Below are 22,947 nucleotides of genomic sequence, written 5' to 3'. Positions count from 1 at the left end.
TCACACGCCCAGCGCTCTCCTGCCCCTCATAGGCCTGCGTGGGAACTTTTCACCACCTGCAAAGGGTGCACACTGACATACACGCATGAATCACTCAAAAACAATAAAATAAACATAAATTCAAGTATGGCCCTCTATTTGGCTCCTACAGTCATGATGGGGGGGGTTGCAGCTTGTCAATCTCCCAGGAAGAGAGATCGACCTACTCCTACTCGGGACATGGCGTGCAGGTAAAAACATGATTTAATCTTTAACTCAGAAGCTACAAAAAAGTACAAACAAAAGGCGCGCACAAGGGGGAAACACAACTTAGACAAAACTATGGACAGTAAACAAAACTTACTTGACAGGAAAACAAACGAGCATGGATCTATGGCATGGAGGAGCAGCATGAACTGTGGGGTGAAATAACTAGCAATGTCACCAGCAGACTGACCGAGGCAGGTTAAAACACTGCCTCTGATTAGTGCTCTGGAAGCAGGTGAGCAGGCGAGCACTAATCAGAGACAGGTGAACACAATGAGTAACCATGGTGACAAAACAAACAAGGAACTCATGGAGTCTTGAAGTAACAAAACATAACTAAACAAAACATGATCACAAGACATGACAGTCAATATTATTGAGTTTTTAAAAAATCTGTGTAAAAGTATCAGAGATATAAAAGCCCCTGCCTCCAAGTCATAAAAAAATTAAAAATAAGTCACATAGGAATAAAAATTATTTTAACATTCAACAATTAAAATTCCAGGTCATCTTCAGATCTATCCGTGGATTATAAATTTGTATTATTTTTTTTGAGCAGTGACAGTTTTGGAGTGAAACACTTGTGTCAATATTCCAACATTTTATTGTTACATTACATTTGTTTGCGTTTTTGTTCCACTTTTTCTGTGATTTTGAAAACGTACTTTTAAAAAAATGAGCAGGGGCCCCTGGACTGCAGTTTGGACACCGCAGAACAGTTTCAGTCTTGATAAATCACACTACGTGTGCTAAATAGTTGTTTTTGGATTTCCTCTTTCCAGTATTGTGGGTGTTCTCATATATTTTGCGTATTTGTGGAGACATACATTCATATATATATATATATATATATATATATATATATATATATATATATATATATATATATATATATATAATAGGACACCCCTGCTATAAAGTTCCCAATCAAACCACCCAATGCGGTTTGCAGTCTTGCTAAAATGTTCAAAACCCAAAAATGGATTATCATCTTAAAACTCATTTGAATACTCTTGCCTTTAAATAGACCCCCTTTTAGTCCAGTTGATCTGCCGTTTCTTTTCTTTTCTCCTCTGCTCCCCCTCTCCCTTTTTTTGAGGGAGGGCAGAGGTCCGTTGGCCATGGACTTGAGTGCTGGTTGTCCAGAGTCGGGACCCGGGGGTGGACTGCTCGCCTGTGCATCGGTCTCTTCGCTAATAACCTGTCTCCGCTCAGGATGGTCTCCTGCTGGCCCCACTATGGACTGGACTCTCACACTATTATGTTAGATCCACTATGGACTGGACTTTTACACTATGTTGTTAGATCCACTATGGACTAGACTCTCACACTATGTTGTTAGATCCACTATGGACTAGACTCTCACACTATTATGTTAAATCCACTATGGACTGGACTCTCACACTATTATGTTAGATCCACTATGGACTGGACTCTCACTATTATGTTAGATCCTCTATGGACTAGACTCTAATACTACGATGTTAGATCCACTATGAACTGGACTCTCGCTATTATGTTAGACCCACTATGGACTGGACTCTCACACTATTATGTTAGATCCACTATGGACTAGACTCTTATACTATGATGTTGGATCCACTATGGACTGGACTCACACTATTATGTTACATCCACCAGGGACTGGACTCTCACTATTATGTTAGACCCACTATGGACTAGACTCTCACTATTATGTTAGATCCACTATGGACTAGACTCTCACACTATTATGTTAGATCCACTATGGACTGGACTCCCACTATTATGTTAGATCCTCTATGGACTAGACTCTAATACTACGATGTTAGATCCACTATGGACTGGACTCTCGCTATTATGTTAGATCCACTATAGACTGGACTTTCACTATTATGTTAGATCTACTATGGACTAGACTCTTATACTATGATGTTAGATCCACTATGGACTGGACTCTCGCTATTATGTTAGACCCACTATGGACTGGACTTTTACACTATTATGTTAAATCCACTATGGACTAGACTCTTATACTATGATGTTAGATCCACTATGGACTGGACTCACACTATTATGTTACATCCACCAGGGACTGGACTCTCACTATTATGTTAGACCCACTATGGACTAGACTCTCACTATTATGTTAGATCCACTATGGACTAGACTCTCACACTTATGTTAAATCCACTATGGACTGGACTCTCACACTATTATGTTAGATCCACTATGGACTGGACTCTCACACTATTATGTTAGATCCAGTATAGACTGGACTCTCACTATTATGTTAGATCCTCTATGGACTAGACTCTAATACTACGATGTTAGATCCACTATGGACTGGACTCTCGCTTATTACGTTAGACCCACTATGGACTGGACTTTTACACTATTATGTTAAATCCACTATGGACTAGACTCTTATACTATGATGTTAGATCCACTATTGACTGGACTCACACTATTATGTTAGACCCACTATGGACTAGACTCTCACTATTATGTTAGATCCACTATGGACTAGACTCTCACACTATTATGTTAAATCCACTATGGACTGGACTCTCACACTATTATGTTAGATCCACTATGGACTAGACACTTATACAATGATGTTAGATCCACTATTGACTGGACTCTCACTATTATGTTGGATCCACTATGGACTAGACTCTTATACTATGATGTTAGATCCACTATGGACTGGACTCTCGCTATTTTGTTAGACCCACTATGGACTGGACTTTTACACTATTATGTTAAATCCACTATGGACTAGACTCTTATACTATGATGTTAGATCCACTATTGACTGGACTCACACTATTATGTTACATTCGCCAGGGACTGGACTCTCACTATTATGTTAGACCCACTATGAACTGGACTCTCGCTATTATGTTAGACCCACTATGGAATGGACTCTTACACTATCATGTTAAATCCACTATGGACTGGACTCTCACACTATTATGTTAAATCCACTATGGACTGGACTCTCACATTATTATGTTAAATCCACTTTGGACTGGACTCTCACATTATTATGTTAGACCCACTTGACGTCCATTGCACATGGTCTCCCCTCGAGAGGGGCGGGGTCACCCACATCTGCGGTCCTCTCCAAGGTTTCTCACCGTCATTCACACTGTGATTTTTTTCCATACCCCTTTTGAGGCCTCTGTGGGAATTTGCCTAACATAAACCCAGAATAGAGACCTGCCTTATTTCTTTATTCTCCTCAAGATACGGGAAAGTATGAGCTAATTATGTTGCAGAACATCAGCGTCGCTGTTCTGCCGCAGCGCAGTCCTTGATCATTAAGAAGGTCCCAGATAAGACAATAGTGAATACATCATCACATGCCATCTATGCGGTACAGCACTACGTTTTCTCCTCTTCCCCCCTCTCTCGCCCGCTCATGTTTATTTCATCGGGCCCTTCAGCGGCTCCCGAATAAATAAATGATACATTTCATTAAAGACCTCTTGCATGGCTCCTTGAAGAGTATTTGTCCCCGAGCTTCTGCGTGTGCTAAACCACAGCACGGGACATGACGGCGTCTTTGTGGCCAACAGTGACCACGGCTTTTTTACACGAAAAACCTGGAACAGCTATGGACGTGAATTATGTCCAAGGTCTCAGTTCGGTGTGGTGTGTTTAACTCCGGCTCAGTCTGTTTATGAAGGGAGGATAAACCACGCATGTTGGACACTAAGAACCATTATATCCATCCATCCATCTCCTTCCACTTATCTGATGTCGGGTCGCGGGGGCAGCAGCCTAAGCAGGGAGTCCAGTCCATAGGGGATCTAACATAATAGTGAGCGTCAAGGTCCACAGTTATCTAACATAATAGTGAGAGTCCAGTCCATAGTGGATCTAACATAATAGTGAGAGTCCAGTCCATAGCGGATTTAACATAATAGTGTGAGAGTCCAGTCCATAGTGGATCTAACATAATAGTGAGAGTTGAGTCCATAGTGGATTTAACATAATAGTGTGAGAGTCCAGTCCATAGTGGACTTAACATAATAGTGTGAGAGTCCAGTCCATAGTGGATTTAACATAATGGTGAGAGAGTCCAGTCCATAGTGGATCTAACATAGTGTGAGAGTCCAGTCCGTAGTGGATCTAACATAATAGTGAGAGAGTCCAGTCCATAGTGGATCTAACAAAATAGGGAGAGTCCAGTCGGTAGTGGATCTAACCTCATAGTGTGAGAGTCCAGTCCATCGTGGATTAACATAGTGTGAGAGTCCAGTCCATAGTGGATCTAACATAATAGTGTGAGAGTCCAGTCCATCGTGGACCTAACATAGTAGTGAGAGTCCAGTCCATAGTGGATCTAACATAATATTGTAAGAGTCCAGTCCATAGTGGATCTAACATAATAGTGAGATTCCAGTCAATAGTGGATCTAACATAATAGTGTGAAAGTCCAGTCAATAGTGGATCCAACATAATAGTGAGAGAGTCCAGTCCATAGTGGATCTAACATAATAAATAAATAAATGGTAAATGGGTTGTACTTGTATAGCGCTTTTCTACCTTCAAGGTACTCAAAGCGCTTTGACACTACTTCCACATTTACCCATTCACACACACATTCACACACTGATGGAGGGAGCTGCCATGCAAGGCGCCAACCAGTACCCATCAGGAGCAAGGGTGAAGTGTCTTGCTCAGGACACAACGGACGTGACGAGGTTGGTACTAGGTGGGAATTGAACCAGGGACGCTCGGGTTGCTCACGGCCACTCTCCCCACTGCGTCACGCCGTCCCTATAGTGTGATAGTCCAGTCTATAGTGGATCTAATATAATAGTGAGAGTCCAGTCCATAGTTGATCTAACATAATTGTGAGAGTGCAGTCCATAGTGGATCTAACATAATAGTGTGAGAGTCCAGTCCATAGTGGATTTAACATAATAGTGTGAGTCCAGTCCATAGTGGATCTAACATAATAGTGAGAGTCCAGTCCATAGTGGATCTTACATAATAGTGAGAGTCCAGTTCATAGTGGATATAACAACATAGTGTGAGAGTCTAGTCCATAGGGGATCTGACGTAATAGTGAGAGTTCAGTCCATAGTGGATTTAAGATAATAGTGTGAGAGTCCAGTCCATAGTGGATCTAACATAATAGTGAGAGAGTCCAGTCCATAGTGTATTTAACATAATAGTGTGAGAGTCCTGTCCATAGTGGATCTAACATAATAGTGGGAGAGTCCAGTCCATAGTGGATCTAACATAATAGTGAAAGTCCAGTACATAGTGGATCTAACATAGTAGTGAGAGTCCAGTCCATAGTGGATCTAACATAATAGTGAGAGTCCAAAGTGGATCTAACCTAATAGTGCGAGTCCAGTCCATAGTGGATCTTACATAATAGTGAGAGTCCAGTTCATAGTGGATCTAACAACATAGTGTGAGAGTCTAGTCCATAGTGGATCTGACATAATAGTGAGAGTTCAGTCCATAGTGGATCTAACATAATAGTGTGAGAGTCCAGTCCATAGTGGATCTAACCTAATAGTGCGAGTCCAGTCCATAGTGGATCTGACATAATGATGTGAGAGTCAGTCCATAGTGGATCTAACATAATAGTGAGAGTCCAGTCCATAGTGGATCTAAAATAATAGTGTGAGAGTCCAGTCCATAGTGGATCTAACATGATAGTGAGAGTCCAGTCCATAGTGGATCTGACATAATAGTGAGAGTCCAGTCCATAGTGGATCTAACGTAATAGTGAGAGTCCAGTCCATAGTGGATCTAACATAATAGTGAGAGTTCAGTCCATAGTTGATCCAACATAATAGTGAGAGTCCAGTCTATAGTGGATCTAACATAATAGTGAGAGTCCAGTCCATAGTTGATCCAACATAATAGGGAGAGTTCAGTCCATAGTGGATCTAACATAATAGTGAGAGTCCAGTCCATAGTGGATCTGACATAATAGTGAGAGTCCAGTCCATAGTGGATCTAACGTAATAGTGAGAGTCCAGTCTATAGTGGATCTAACATAATAGTGAGAGTCCAGTCCATAGTTGATCCAACATAATAGTGAGATTCCAGTCCATAGTGGATCTAACATAATAGTGTGAGACTCCAGTCCATAGTGGATTAAACATAATAGTATGAGAGTCCAGTCCATAGCGGATCTAACATAATAGTGTGAGTCCAGTCCATAGTGGATCTAACATAATAGTGAGAGTCCAGTCCAAAGTGGATCAATCAATCAATCAATGTTTATTTATATAGCCCTAAATCACAAGTGTCTCAAAGGGCTTTACAAACCAAAACGACATGCTCGGTAGGCCCACATAAGGTCAAGGAAAAACTTACACCCAGTGGGACGTCGGTGACAGTGACAATAATGACTATGATAAACCTTGGAGAGGACCACATATGTGTGCCCCCCCCCCCCCCCAGGATCTAACATCACAGTGTGAAAGTCCAGAAAACATAATAACTTTTTGCAATAATTAGCTCATTTGTAATTTGATTCCTGTAACATTTTTCAAAAAAGCTGGCACAAGTGGCAAAAAAGACTGACAAAGTTGAAGAATGCTCTTTTAAACACTTATTTGGAACATCCCACAATTGGGAACAGGTGGGTGCCATGATTGGGTATAAAAGCAGCTTCGGTGAAATGCTCAGTCGTTCACAAACAAGGATGGGGCGACGGTCACCACTTTGTGAACAAATGTGTGAGCAAATCGTTGAACAGTTTAAGGACAACATTTCTCAACAAGCTATTGCGAGGGAATTTAGGGATTTCACCCTCTGCGGTCCGTAATATCATCAAAAGGTTCAGAGAATCTGGATAAATGACTGCACATAAGCGATGATATTACGAACTTTTGACCCCTCAGGCGGTACTGCATCAAAAAGCGACATCAGTGTGTAAAGAATATCACTGTTGAGAGACACAGCCGACGGGCCAGGAGGCGGGGCATGCGGCGGCGAGGAGAGGTGTGACACACGCGGAGCGACACTGCAGCGACAATCTGAGCCAGGTGCGTACATTACACACCTGCTCACAACCTGTCCATCTGCTGCTAAATTACAAAACAGAATGAGCGAGAGAGCAGCACGGAGGAGGAAACAACGGCCAGCAGACGAAAAGCACGACAAACCACACCGAGAGAGCGACGCAAGCCCCGCACGCCGAAAAGCGTGGAGCGGAGGCAGACAGGCCGGAAGAGCGCGCTGAAAAGTCACGCGACCAAAGACCCAACTGACAAGAGGTTTATCGAAATAATAAATCAAGGTCAAAACTGTTATGATGCGTCATGTGTCCCCGCAACCCAAACGAGGACGGCAGGAAGTCCGTCACAATGGGCTCAGGAACACTTCAGAAAACCACTGTCAGTAACTACAGTTGGTCGCCACATCTGTAAGTGCAAGTTAAAACTCTACTATGCAAAGCCAAAGCCATTTATCAACAACACCCAGAAATGCCGGACGGCTTCGCTGGGCCCCAGCTCATCTAAGATGGATTGATGCAAAGTGGAAAAGTGTTCTGTGGTTTTACCATTTCACATTTAAAATAGTTTTTGGAAGCTCTGGACATTGTGGACCAAAGACTGTTTTAGGCGCAAAGTTGAAAAGCCAGCATCTGTGATGGTATGGGCGTGCATTAGTGCCCAAAGCATGGGTAACTTACACATCTGTGAATGCTGAAAGGTCCATACAGGTTTTGGAACAACATATGTTGTCATCCAAACAACGTTATCATGGACGCCCCTGCTTATTTCAGCAAGACAATGAATGCCAAGCCACGTGGCTTCAAAGTAAAAGACTGCAGGTACTTGACTGGCCTCCCTGTAGTCCAGACCTTTCTCACACTAAAAATGTGTGGCGCATTATGAAGCCGAGTTGAGGAAATGCTCATCGAACACTTATTTGGAACATCTCACAGGTAAACAGGCTAGAATACAGACCACTAGACTGTTAATGTCACTACAAGAATCCTGCTTCTTTTTACTCATTATCGTGACTGATCACGCTGGGGAGGGACATGTGCGGGTCCGGCGTCGTGCCGCCCACCGACCCGCCATCTCCCGAGGCTTCCCGCGGGCCGGCCAGTTTGACCTGCGGTTCTGAAGCGAGGACCAAAATAAAGAAACAAGTCCAAACCGACACGGCCCACGTGTGCTTATGGAGCTAAACTGCACGCCGGCAGAGAGAGCGCCAACACTCTCCTGGTCCCATATGGACCCTCGCAGCCATCTGGTCCCGCGCGCCACATGCCAGGCACCGCTCGACAAATCGCTCGCTTTCCTCCTTCGGGTCGAAGCCTATAGGGCGGGGGTCGGCAACCCGCTCTTTAGCGCCGCCCTAGTGGCTTTATGGAGCTTTTTCAAAAATGTATGAAAAATTGGAAAAAGGGAAAAAATATATTTTTTGTTTTAATATGGTTTCTGCAAACCTCCCTAATTGTTATATCAATCAATCAATCAATCAATCAATCAATCAATCAATCAATCAATCAATATTTATTTATATAGCCCTAAATCACAAATGTCTCAAAGGGCTGTACAAACCACTACGAAGAACCCACATAAGGGCAAGGAGAACTCACACCCAGTGGGACGCCGGTGACAATGATGACTATGAGAAACCTTGGAGAGGACCTCAAATGTGGGCAATCCGCCCCCTCTAGGGCCGGGTATATTGATACCGGGCCGCAGAAGAATTTTGAATTAATTTTTATTTAAAAAAAATAAAAAATTATTAAATCAACATTCAAAACACAATATACACTTACAATTAGTGCACCAACCACAAAAACCTCCCTTTTTCATGACAAAAACGTCCCTTTTTAATCACCAAAAACAAACAAAAAAAAAAGGTTCCACCCCCCGCCGGGCCGCGGGACAAATTATTAAGCGTTGACCGGTCCGCGGATACAAAAAGGTTGGAGACCACTGCTCTAGGGCAGTGGTCCCCAACCACCGGGTCGATCTGTACCAGGCTGCAGAATAATTTTTAATACATTTTTATTTAAAAAAAAAAAAAAAATACAAATATTTTTATTTTATTAAATCAACATTAAAAACACAATATACACTTACAATTAGTGCACCAACCACAAAACCTCCCTTTTTCATGACAAAAACGTCCCTTTTTAATGACCCCAAAAAAATAAAAAAATAATTTATTGAACATCATTAGTAAATTTTCCTTATTAAGATTAATATTAGAATTTGGATGACATGTTTTAAATAGGTTAAAATCCAATCTGCATTTTGTTAGAATATATAACAAATTGGACCAAGCTATATTTCTAACAAACACAAATCATTATTTCTTCTAGATTTTCCAGAACAAAAATTTTACAAGAAATTCAAGACTTTGAAATAAGATTAAAATTTGATTCTACAGATTTTTCTAGATTTGCCAGAATATTTTTTATTGTACTTTAATCATAAAAAGTTTGAATAAATATTTCACAAATATTCTTTGTCGAATAAACAGAAACTTAAATGAAAAATTTAATTAAAATATATTTATTATTCTTTACAATAATTTTTTTTTTTACTTGAACATTGATTTAAATTGCCAGGAAAGAAGAGGAAGGAATTTAAAAGGTAAAAAAGTATATGTGTTTACAAATCCTAAAATCATTTTTAAGGTTATATTTTTTCTCTAAAATTGTCTTTCTGAAAGTTGTAAGAAGCAAAATTAAAATTAAAAAATTTTTTTTATTTAAACAAGTGAAGACCAAGTCTTTAAAATATTTTCTTGGATTTTCAAATTCTATTTGAGTTTTGTCTCTCTTAGAAATAAAAATGTCGAGCAAAGCGAGACCAGCTTGCTAGTAAATAAATAACATTTAAAAAATAGAGGCAGCTCACTGGTAAGTGCTGCTATTTGAGCTATTTTTAGAACAGGCCAACGGGCGACTCATCTGGTCCTTACGGGCGACCAGGAGCCCGCGGGCACCGCGTTGGTGACCCCGGCCTTAATTGTTTCCAACAGGGCAGTAAAACGGGTGTTCAAACAAAACAGAAGTCATCGCCGTGGACACTCTAGCTGCGGAAGCTAGCTCTCCACTCAGGTGAACAGACTCGTCAACTCCCCGGTGGTGTTTTGGTGAGTTTACGCAACTGAAACAATACAAAAAGAATGCCATTGCGAGTTAATAATACGACTTTATAATCTCACTAAAACACTAGTAACGCAATAAGCAGAGAAGGGATTTTCCAGAATTATCCTAGTAAATGTGTCTAATAACATCTGAATCGCTCCCACTGCCCTCTAGTCCTTCACTCTCACTTTCCTCATCCACGAATCTTTCATCCTCGCTCAAATTAATGCGGAAATCGTCGCTTTTTCGGTCCGAATCACTCTCGCTGCTGGTGGCCATGATTGTAAACAATGTTTAGATGTGAGGAACTCCACAACCCGTGACATAACGCGCGCATAGTCTGCTACTTCCGGTACAGGCAAGGCTTTTTTATTAGCGACCAAAAGTGGCGAACTTTATCGTGGATGTTCTCTACTAAATCCTTTCAGCAAAAATATGGCAATATCGCGAAATGATCAAGTATGACACATAGAATGGACCTCCTATCCCCGTTCGAATGAGAAAATCTCATTTCAGTAGGCCTTTAAGTTAAAGTACCAATGATTGTGGCGGAATTATTCTCCGTATTTGCAGGGTGCTACACACCCTGGGAGGGGAGGGGAGCAGTGAGCAGCAGCGGTGGCCACGCCCAGGAATCATTTTTTTGTGATTTAACCCCCCAATTCCAACTCCTTGATGCTTAATGTCAAGCAGGGACTCCCTTTTTTATAGTCTTTGGTATGACTTAGAACGTGACTGAGGGCCTTCACGCGGCGATCCGGCTCGCATTTCGACATCTCGTCTTTCGCCGGTGAGATCCCATCAAGTATTAATCACACTTCCCCGCTCCAATTTCCCGCCAGGCTATCTCCAGGCCCGAAAGACGCCGGCTCGAGTGCATTTTCACTTCGTGGAGGAGTGTTGACGCGGTGTTATTTTGGAATTTTTTTTTTTTTTTTTTTTTCCCCCTTTTGCCGCACGCCTCCCCAGTGATGGTGTGTCTTCACGCGTGGAAATTACTAGCTAAAAAAAAAAAAAAAAACATCCATAAGGAATACAACGGCGGTGATGATATGTCAGAGACGCCGGAGTGTGCAAAAAAAAAAAAAAAAAAAAAAACTTTACCCCACACCCCGACTCTCCACCGTGACTATAAATAGGATTGTTTGTCAGTAAATCTGTTATAAGTACACCTCTGCATAACATTGTATCCTTATGAACATTAATAATTTGGGCGACATTTTCATTTTAAAATATTTGCTCATATATTTGTTCAACGTTGTGGTATTTTATGCTTCATAATGTGCCACACATTTTCAATGGGTCTGGACTAGAGGAAGGCCAGTCTACTACCCGCACTCTTTTACTATGAAGCCACGCTGTTGTAACACGTGGCTCAGCATTGTCTTGCTGAAATAAGCAGGGGTGTCCATGATAACCTTGCTTGGATGGCGACATATGTTGCTCCAAAACCTTTCAGCATTAATGGTGCCTTCACAGATGTGTAAGTTACCCATGCCTTGGGCACTAATGCACCCCCATACCATCACAGATGCTGGCTTTTGAACTTTGCGCATAGAACAATCCGGATGGTTCTTTTCCTCTTTGATCCGGAGGACACGATGTCCATAGTTTCCAAAAAACAATTTGAAATGTGGACTTGTCAGACCGCAGAACAATTTTTACACTTTGCATCAGTCCATCTTAGATGAGCTCGGGCCCAGTGAAGCTGGCGGCGTTTCCGGGTGTTGTTGATAAATGGCTCTCGCCTTGCATAGTAGAGTTTTAACTTGCACTTATAGATGTGGCGACCAACTGTAGTTGCTGACAGTGGTTTTCTGACGTGTTCCTGAGCCCACGTGGTGATATCCTTTACACACTGATGTCGCTTTTCGATGCAGTACCGCCTGAGGGCTCGAAGGTCCGTAATATCATGGCTTACATGCAGTGATTTCTCTAGATACTCCGAACCTTTTGATGATATTACGGAGCCTAAATTCCTTGCAATAGCTGGTTGAGAAATGTTGGCCTTAAACTGTTGGACAATTTGCTCACAAAGTGGTGACCCTCGCCCCGTCTTTGTTCGTGAATGACCGAGCATTTAATGGTCGCTCCTTTTAAAGTTAAAAAAACAACTATACCCCACACCCTGACTCTCCACCATGACTATAAATAGGATTGTTTGTCAGTAAAACTGTTATGAGTACACCTCTGCGTAACATTGTATCCTTATGAACATTAATTATTTGGGCGACATTTTTGGGTCCTTGTTTTGCATTTTCATTTTAAAATATTTACTCATATATTTGTTCAACAGTCCGGGGTCAACGTTGTGGTATTTTATGCTTCATAATGCGCCACACATTTTCAATGGGAGACAGGTCTGGGCTACAGGCAGGCCAGTCTAGTACCCTCACTCTTTTACTATGAAGCCACACTGTTGTAACACGTGGCTCGGCATTCCATCCATCCATTCATTTTCTACCGCTTATTTCCTTTTGGGGTTGCGGGGGGCGCTGGCGCTTATCTCAGCAACAATCGGGCGGAAGGCGGGGCATTGTCTTGCTGAAATAAGCAGGGGCGTCCGTGATAACCTTGCTTGGATGGCGACATATGTTGCTCCAAAACCTTTCAGCATTAATGGTGCCTTCACAGATGTGTAAGTTACCCATGCCTTGGGCACTAATACACCCCCATACCATCAAAGATGATGGCTTTTGAACTTTGCGCATAGACCAATCCGGATGGTTCTTTTCCTCTTTGATCCGGAGGACACGACGTACACAGTTTCCAAAAAACAATTTGAAATGTGGACTTGTTAGACCACAATACACTTTTCCACTTTGCATCAGTCCATCTTAGATGAGCTCGGGCCCAGTGAAGCCGGCGGCGTTTCCGGGTGTTGTTTGATGATATTACGGAGCCTAAATTCCTTGCAATAGCTGGTTGAGAAATGTTGGCCTTAAACTGTTGGACAATTCGCTCACGCATTTGTTCACAAAGTGGTGACCCTCGCCCCGTCTTTGTTCGTGAATGACCGAGCATTTAATGGTAGCTCCTTTTAAAGTTAAAGTACCACTGATAGTCACACACACACTAGGTGAGGTGTGACTATCAGTGAGGGGAGCAGTGAGCAGCAGCGGTGGCCACGCTCGGTAATCATTTCGGTGATTTAACCTCCAATTCCAACCGTTTTATACCCAACCACAGCACCCACCTGTTCCCAATTATCCCCTTCACCTGTGGGATGTTACAAATGAGAGTTTGATGAGCATTCCTCCACCTTCTCAGTCTTTTTTGCCACTTGTGCCAGCTTTTTCGAAACACATTGCAGGCGTCAAATTCCAAATGAGCGAATATTTGCAAAAAATAACAATGCTTTCCAGTTCCGACGTTAAGTATCTTGTCTTTGCAGTCTATTCCGTTGAATATAGGCGGAAAAGGATATTTTCTCAGAGGCGCTTTATCCGCCGTCACATCAGAACAGCTGAACAGAACAGAACACGTTCAGGGGAGGTTGGAAATTGATATTCCGACCTACTTAAATCAAGGCGTGTGTGCTTTCCCCCCGGCTGTGATTTCCGCCCAACCGACAGGAGTGGGACGTTTCCCCTGTGAAGTGGCGTTCAGACGAGGTCCTCTGCTTTGATAGCAGGCAGCTGCCCGTATCGCACGGCAGCCAAAAATGAGGGCGGGGCCTCAACGAGCGAGCGTTGAGCCTCGTTTTATTTTTTTTTATTTTTTTTAATCCATCAAAGCGAACGTGAAGCTCCACAGGAGTCAGTATTTACGAACTGCCGCCACGTGATTGACACAATTGTCGAGGACTTCATTGGGATGTGACTACCGGCGAAATGTGTCCCCGGAGTCCGTTTACGAGCGCCGAACGTGAGAATACTACCGTATATCCTTCAGTTGTTTGCACCTCCATTGTGAGGCTTTTTTCACGACGTCGTATGAATGGAAAAAAAACTCTTTCTTCATCTATTAAGCAGACAAGAAGCAAGGAATTAAACATAGACAGAATTCAATTTAGCTCAATTGAGGAGAAACGTCTGGGCTGTAGTCTTGGTAAAGTCTTCCACCACGTTCTGACGAAAAGTCGCACGCCTCCTCTTGTATTTATTTTATGTGCTTGTTATTTTTATTGGATAGTAGTCTGTTTATTTCAATTGTTAGTTTTGTCACGCCTGTGGTTCATGTTTTGTTTTGGTCATGCTATGTTTAGTTTTTTGGACATTTTAGTTCTGTTTTGCATTTCCTTGTTTGTCTTACCATGCCAACTGATTTAGTTTTCGGTCATGTCTGATCATGAGTTCTGTATGGTCATATTACCCTGAGCATCCCCAATCTTATCTGTTCTCAAAGCTAAGCAGTGTCTGCCCTGGTTAGTACTTGGATGGGAGACTAGACTGCCTAGGAATACCAGGTGCTTTTGACCCTTTGGACTCTAAGTTCCTTTTTTTTTCACTCCCTGTTTTGTTACCATGACAACCAATCAGTTCACCTGTCTTGTCTCACACCTGTTTGCACTTATCATGTTCATTATTTAAGCCACAGTTACCAGTTAGTCAGTCTGGCAACATCACCTCATTCACGCCCTCGATTATCTGCTTCATGCCTTGCAATGCTGTCCAAGTTTTTGTTATTCATGCCACTGTGCAAGTGTTTTTGTTTCATGTTTATAGTTTATAGCCTTTGTGCTAGTCTTTTGTTTCATAGCTCAAGGTTTGTACCTCCATTGTGAGCGCTTTTTGTTTGTTCCTGTTTTTAGTTTATTAGTTTAAAAATAAAGATGTCTTTACCTTCACGCCGTTTCCACTCCATTCGCTTTACACCTCGGGAAAACAAACCAAGACCAAGTCCTAGCCTGACAAGTTTTTCTTGTTATTTATTTTACCCCATATTTGTTCCCACAACCGCACCTTATGTTGGAGTCTTTAATCTTGTTATATGCAAATATAATCACAATAAAGTCTAATCTATTCTATTTGGACTTTCCCTGATTACAGTGCAACAGCTGATTATAAAGGAAGGGCGGTCATAAACAGCCGTCCCCTTTGGTTACAAAAAAGTTCAAAGAAACGGTGCCTGGAGTGGACGTGGGGGGGGTTGGGTCCTGCTTCCTCTCTGCTTTGTAGGTCTCGGGGTAAAGACTGCTTCATGTGGATTACAAAACATCAAAGGGAACCGACACCTTCATGTCGCTTCCCATCCTACACAGTGGAGTTTTACAAGCATTTTGATTGGTAAGATCAAAGACAGCTTTTGTCTGCTCGCCGGGAACTCACGGCAACACACAAGTTTTGTGATAACCTGGATAAAATTATTCTGACAGTTTAGGGCAGGGGTCGGCAAAACAAAACGTTGAAAGAGCCACATTGGGTCAGAAATACAAAAAACAAGTAATCTGTATGGCGCCGCAAAAATGAAAAGACTTCTATAAATGTTATAATGAAGGCAACAGTTGTACGGTATACCGGTAATAGTATAGTATCGCGATACTAATGAATCAAATTCGGTACTATACCGGTTTTGAAAAGTACCGGTCCTCCACCCATCAACACAATATTCCGTTGTATCCAATTATCAACCATTTAGGTGATCATCTTACACGAATCACATGTGAATGAAGGGCATACTTAGTCGAAAGGCATACACGTCACACTGAGGGTGGCCGTATGAACAACGCCAACACTGTCATAAACCTGTGCCATATAGTGATACCACACGAAACGACAACACACATTTTGGGAAAATATTTACACCGCAACACAACATGGACACTACAGAACAAATACCCAGAATTCCCTGCAAACACAGACTCTAATGAGACGCTACAATGTAAACATTCAACGCCCAACATCTACTGTAATGATACCAAGTACGATAGCGCATCTCGTCGATGCTACTATGATTACGTCAATATTTTTCAGCATCACAAAATCTTCTTTCATTTTTAAAAAATTTAAATACTCTGGAAATGTGTCCCGGGACACTCGAGGACCAATGTATGATCCTGTAACGACTTGGTATCACATTGATACCCAAATTGGTGGTATCATCCACAACTAATGTAAAGTATCCAAACAACAGAAAAATAAGTGATTATTATATTTTAAAAGAAGTGTAGATAGAACATGTTTAAAAAAAAAAGAAAATAAGCAGATTTTAACAGTAAATGAACAAGTAGATTAATAATAATTTTTTACAGTTTGTCCCTCATAATGTTGACAAAATAATAGAATGATAAAGGACAATATGTTGCTGAATATGTCAGCGGACTAAGTAGGAAGACAAACTTGCAATAAAAAACATGTTTAATGTGCCTTAAGATTTTGTGTATTTTTGTGCATTCACGCACAGTCTAAAATATTTGGTGGACAAAATGAGACAAAGACAGAGGGGCATAAAACGCGTCGGAGAAAGTTACACATGTAAACCAACTGTTGAGTCACAGTCCAAACAAACGGTGTGTTCAAGGGCCGCTGAAATTAGTAGGACAAAACGGCGCTCATCAGTGAAGCATAAACAGAAACATATTAAAAGTGGGCAAAAAACATATTTTTCACCCTGGTTTTTTTCACCATTTCTGAAAAAGCTCCATGGAGCCACCAGGGCGCCGCTAAAGGGCCACATGTGACTTTAGAGCCGCGAGTTTCTGACCCCCGATCTAGTGCTATGTCACAGTGGCCAAAAGTATAAAAAATACTTGTTAACTAAAACCTTTGTCTTGTTTTTAATGAATACTTAGGCCTACTACGCTACTGTATTTTAATGTTGGTCATTATGGTGGTAAAGTACAGTGTTTTATTTACGTATATCAAAACTGTGTGATGTTAATGTGGCCAAAAATATAAAAATAATTGTTAACTAAAAACTTTGCCTTGTTTTTAATGCATACTTAGGCCTACTATGCTACTGTATGTTAATGTTGGTCATTATGGTGGTAAAGTACAGTGTTTTATATTCTTGTATTGAAACTGTGTGATGTTACCGTGGCCAAAAGTATGAAAAAATACTTGTTAACTAAAACCTCTGGCTTGTTTTTAATGAATACTTAGGCCTACTACGCTAATGTATGTTAATGTTGGTCATTATGGTGGTAAAGTGAATTATTTTATTCTCTTATATTGAAACTGCGTAATGTTACAGTGGTCAAAAGTATAAAAAATACTTGTTCACTAAAACCTTTGCCTTGTTTTTAATGACTACTTAGGCCTACTACGCTACTGTATTATGATGTTAGTCATTATGGTGGTAAAGTACAGTGTTTTATATTCCCATATTAAAACTGTGTGATGCTACTGTGGCCAAAAGTATAAAAAATACATGTTAACTAAAACCTTTACCTTGTTTTTAATGACTATTTAGGCCCACTACGCTACTTTATCTTAATGTTGTCATTTTAGTGGTACTTGTTTTTTCCTAAGATAATACTAGATGGTTGACACTTCAAAATAGATGCAAAATACTATAATATAAGACTTTTGAGGTACAATAACGTCTCAATTTAATGCTCTTTTATTTCTCCTGGTCTTGTTCACGGTTAGTCATCATGGTGTGAACATTGTTCACCGTTAGTGGTGCGACTCGCACCCGGCACCCGAGGTGTCGACATACATTTTTAGTTTTATTTTATTTATCTTTTTTACCTCTTCCACTCTTTGGTACGTGGGAGTTCTGATGCTCCAGCTTCCCCCCCCGTTGCCTCCGAGCCAGATGTTGGCGAGGAATTGCACGCGCGTGACTTCCATAACATATTTCTTCGCTTACCTCTGCCAGCTTGAGGTCACGCTGCAGTTTTTATTACATGCACACAGAAAAAAAAACACAGATTGATTAGAAAGCAGTCACCAAAACAATAAAAAATAAATAATTTTTTCTTTGGGCTCTGACGATAGATTTTAATTAAAAAGAGACAAAATACCACAAACCTTCACCTAAAGATGCTTTCGTTCCACTTTAAAAAAATAATCCGCAATCATGATTAGCAATGGGTACCAAATGTGGTACTTTTACACGCGCCAACAGCCGGTACTGCTTGGTATCGGTGCCAAATCCGATACCTTTGTTGCACGTGACGTCACGTCGGGTTGCAGACACTTGGCGAGGAAACAATCACTCAAGCGGTATACTCAAACCTCGGCGTGGCGCATGTGGGGGAGTGGCCGTTCCAGCAACCTGAGGGTTCCTGGTTCAATCCCCGCCTTCTACCAACCTCGTCCGTCGTGTCCTAGAGCAAGACACTTCACCCTTGCTCCTGATGGGTCGTGGTTATGAATGGGTGAATGTGGAAATAGTGTCAAAGCGCTTTGAGTACCTTGAAGGTAGACAAGCGCTATACGAGTATAACCCATTCATCCATCTTCTTCTGCTTATTTGAGGTCGGGTCGCAGGGGCAGCAGCCTAAGCAAGGAAGTCCAGCTCTTCCTGGGGGGATCCCGAGGCGTTCCCAGGCCAGCCGGGAGACATAGTCTTCCCTATGTGTCCCAGGTCTTCCCCGTGGCCTCCTGCCGGTCGGACATGCCCGAAACGCCTCCCTAGATAGGCGTTCGGGTGGCATCCTGACCGGATGCCCGAACCCCCTCATCCGGCTATAAGTATAACCCATTTATCATTTATCATTTAAAATGTTGCCTGATAGAAAACACTCAAACGTACTATAGGGTTCCACTTTTCAAAAGAAGTTAGCTTGGTGCTAATGTACATTGGATTTGCCATAGACATGCTACTTATTAGCATTAGCGTTTCGACATGGCAAATTTATACACCTCCAAATTTGGCAATGGCCTTTATGTGTGAATATGAGTGTGAATGTTGTCTATCGGTGTTGGCCCAGCAATGAGGTGACTTGTCCAGGGTGTAACCCGCCTTCCGCCCGAATGCAGCTGAGATAGGCTCCAGCACCCAGCGCCACTCCAAAAGGGACCAGCGGTAGGAAATGGAAGAAAAATAAAACTAAGATGCATGTTACATTCAAAGAGCTGGTGTGTAATAAGTGAAACACTTACAGTATAAACACTTTTTAGGGCTCAACAAAAGAGTACCATTTTTGGGGGGTTATTGAGGTACTGAAGATGCACGCAATGGATTTTAGAAGAAAAAATATTTTTACATATATTTGCTGCGAAATATGTGGGAAAGATTTTGTAAATGTTTATTTACATACCTTAATTGTTTCCAAATGATGCCTGACGGACGGCAGTAAAATGGATGATCAAACAAAACAGAAGTCATTGTGGCTGGCTCTCCATTCAGCTAAACAGATTCGATACTGAAACGATCCAAAAAGAATGCCATTCTAAATTATTAATACTAACGCAGGCCCTCGTAAAAGTGTTAGCATATTCGCTAATGCTAACGGCGCTCGCTTGATTACATAGCACGTACAAATATGCATGGAAAGACTCCTACGGACATCACACATGGGACGGTTTATAAGTATGAATTGTTATAGTTACATTGTAAAACTTAAAAACGTTTCTTGGAGCGATGAATAAAGAATCCTTTCAAAGCGGAAACGCTAAGGCAGAATATACTTCCGGCACAAATCAGGAAGTACACTGTCAACCCGCAGCACCGGCAGTGTCATCTTGGTTTTAAAGTCTTACGTGTCTCACTGTGTTATTTTAGAAACCTGCCTTGGGACTACGGTTGAAAATTAGCATTTATGCTAAGCCCCGCCGTATGTACACGGTTTATTCAATTTTTGATTCGTGTGCATTGTCCCAATTTAATAAATGGCGCCGTAGAACAAGCAACACCACACCTTTTCGGCGTCCCAGTGGGTTTAATATCTAAAATGTAAAAATAATAAAAATAAAATAACATTTTGGTCGTTAGCGAAGACAAATCCATCAATTAGTGTCAGAATAATTGTATCGAAGTTATCACAAAAATATGTGTTGAAATTAGTTCCCGGCGAGAAGACAAAAGCTGTCTCTGAGCCTACCAAGAAGAAGGCTTGTAAAACTCCACTGTGTTGGGGGGGAAGCGACGTGAAAGTGTTCTGTTTTTTTCATGCATTGTAATCAACAGATATTGTTTTGACACAAGAACTACAAAGCGGAGCGAAGGCAGATTCTGCCCAAGTTCCAGAAGACTTCTCTTTGAACCATTTTATGACCTTTTTTTTGAACCAACCGTTTCTTTTGTACTGTTTTTGTAATCAAAGGCGATGGCTGTTTATGACCCCCGTCCCCTTGGAAGCAGCTGGTGCCATGAGTTCAGGGAAATTCCAATTAAAAGAGGAGGCGTCCAATCTTTTGATAGAGCGTGATGAGACTCTACAAGGGTACAGATGTACACGTTTCTCCTCATTGAGCCAAATTTGAATTCTGTCTCTGTTTGATTCTTCGCTTCTTGTCCTGTTTTAATACATGTCATCAGTGTTTGAACCTGACAATTAGCTGCCCCTTTTTTATGAGCTGCAGGGTCCAAAGCGTTGGGATAAATATAATCCGGAAAATACAGTAGTTTCAGCTTCAATTTAAAGACTACTTCCTGACTAGGCAACACGTCGTAATCTTTAAACTAATGCCACCTGCTGTCTTGGAATTGCAACTGCAACTACTATTAGAAAACTTGCAAAGAGTTGGAGTGTCCGCCCTCGATAAGAAAGACTATAAAAATGGGAGCCATTACCTCCCTACTTGGCACTCAGCATCAAGGGTTGGAATTGGGGGGTTAAATTCCCAAAAATTATTACCGGGTGCGGCCACCTCTGCTGCTCACTGCTCCCCTCACCTCCAAAGGGGTGAACAAGGGGATGGGTCGAATGCAGAGATTAATTTCGCCACACTCAGTGTGTGTGTTTGTCGGACACAAAACATTTTGGTCGTCAGTGAAGAAAAATATATCAATTAACTGCCCCTTTTTAATGAGCTGCAGGGTCCAAAGCGTTGGGGAAAGAAAGCATTGGCTTATAGTCCGGAAAATACAGTAGATTCAACTTCAATTTAAAGTTAAAGTTAAGTTAAAGTACCAATGATTGTCTCACACACACACTAGGTGTGGCGAAATGATTCTCTGCATTTGACCCATCACCCTTGTTCACCCCCTGGGAGGTGAGGGGAGCAGTGGGCAGCAGCGGTGGCCACGCCCGGGAATCATTTTTGGTGATTTAACCACCGCCAATTCCATCCCTTGATGCTGAGTGCCAAGCAGAGAGGTCTTGGGTCTCATTTTTATAGTCTTTGGTATGACTCGGCCGGGGTTTGAACTCACAACCTCCCGATTTATGGGTGGACACTCTAACCACCAGTCAAATTTCCAAGTACTATAAGAGTAGTTGCAGTTACAATTCCAAGACAGCAGATGGCAGTAGTTTATAGATTACGGCGTGTTGCCTAGCCAGGAAGTAGTCTTTAAATTACTCGGTGGCCTTGTGGTTAGTGTCCGCCTTGAGATCAGTGGGTCGTGAGTTCAAACCCCGGCCAAGTCATACCAAAGACTATAAAAAGGTGACCCATTACCTTCCTGCTTGGCACTCAGCATCAAGGGTTGGAATTGGGGCGTTAAATGACCAAAAATGATTCCCGGGCGCGGCCACCGCTGCTGCTGCTCACTGCTCCCCTCACCTCCCAGGGGGGTGATCAAGGGTGATCGGTCAGGTTCAAATACTGATGACATCTATTAAACAAGACAAGGAGCAAAGAATTAAACAGAGACAGAATTCAATTTGGCTCAATTTGAGGAGAGAGGCAGGCTCTGGCGAAAGATTGTACGCCGATTAGGGACGGCGTGGCGCTGTGGGAGAGTGGCCGTTCGCAACCCGAGGGTCCCTGGTTCAAATCCCACCTAGTACCAACCTCGTCACGTCCGTTGTGTCCTGAGCAAGACACTTCACCCTTGCTCCTGATGGGTGCTGGTTGGCGCCTTGCATGGCAGCTCCCTCCATCAGTGTGTGAATGTGTGTGTGAATGGGTAAATGTGGAAGTAATGTCAAAGCGCTTTGAGTACCTTGAAGGTAGAAAAGCGCTATACAAGTACAACCCATTTATCATTTATCATTACGCCACCTCCTTTATTTGGACTTTCCCCGACCACATGTCAACAGCAGCTTCCAAAGGTACGGGGGTCGTAAACAGTTCACAGAACAGATCGTAAAGAAGAGGTTGTAAAAGAGTTCGAAAAGAGGTCGCCTGGAGGGGGAGTCTGGTCCTGCTTCCCCTTCGCTTTTGTAGTTCTTGGGTCAGAGAATATCTTTCTGTTGATTACAATATAATGAAAGAAACAAGGAGACCTTCATACAAGCCATCTACTCCAGTGGTCCCCAACCTTTTTGTATCTGCGGACCGGCCAACGCTTAATAATTTGTCCCGCGGCCCGGCGGGGGGGCGGGGTGGGGGCGGGAGTGCCGGGTTTTCCTTTGTCATGAAAAAGGGCCGTTTTTGTCACGAAAAAGGGAGGTTTTTGTGGTTGGTGCACTAATTGTACGTGTGTATTGTGTTTTTTTATGTTGATTTAATTTAAAAAAAATCTTTTTTTTTTTTTTTTCCTTTGTCATGAAAAAGGGAGGTTTTTGTGGTTGGTGCACTAATTGTAAGTGTATATTGTGTTTTTTATGTTGACTTAATTAAAAAAAATTATTATTATCATCTTCTCTCTGAGCTGCTACCTTACCGTGGTAGAGG

Source organism: Nerophis ophidion, linkage group LG08, assembly GCF_033978795.1.
Source record: "Nerophis ophidion isolate RoL-2023_Sa linkage group LG08, RoL_Noph_v1.0, whole genome shotgun sequence".
Lineage (NCBI taxonomy): Eukaryota > Metazoa > Chordata > Actinopteri > Syngnathiformes > Syngnathidae > Nerophis > Nerophis ophidion.
Note: the sequence above shows the minus strand (reverse complement) of the source record.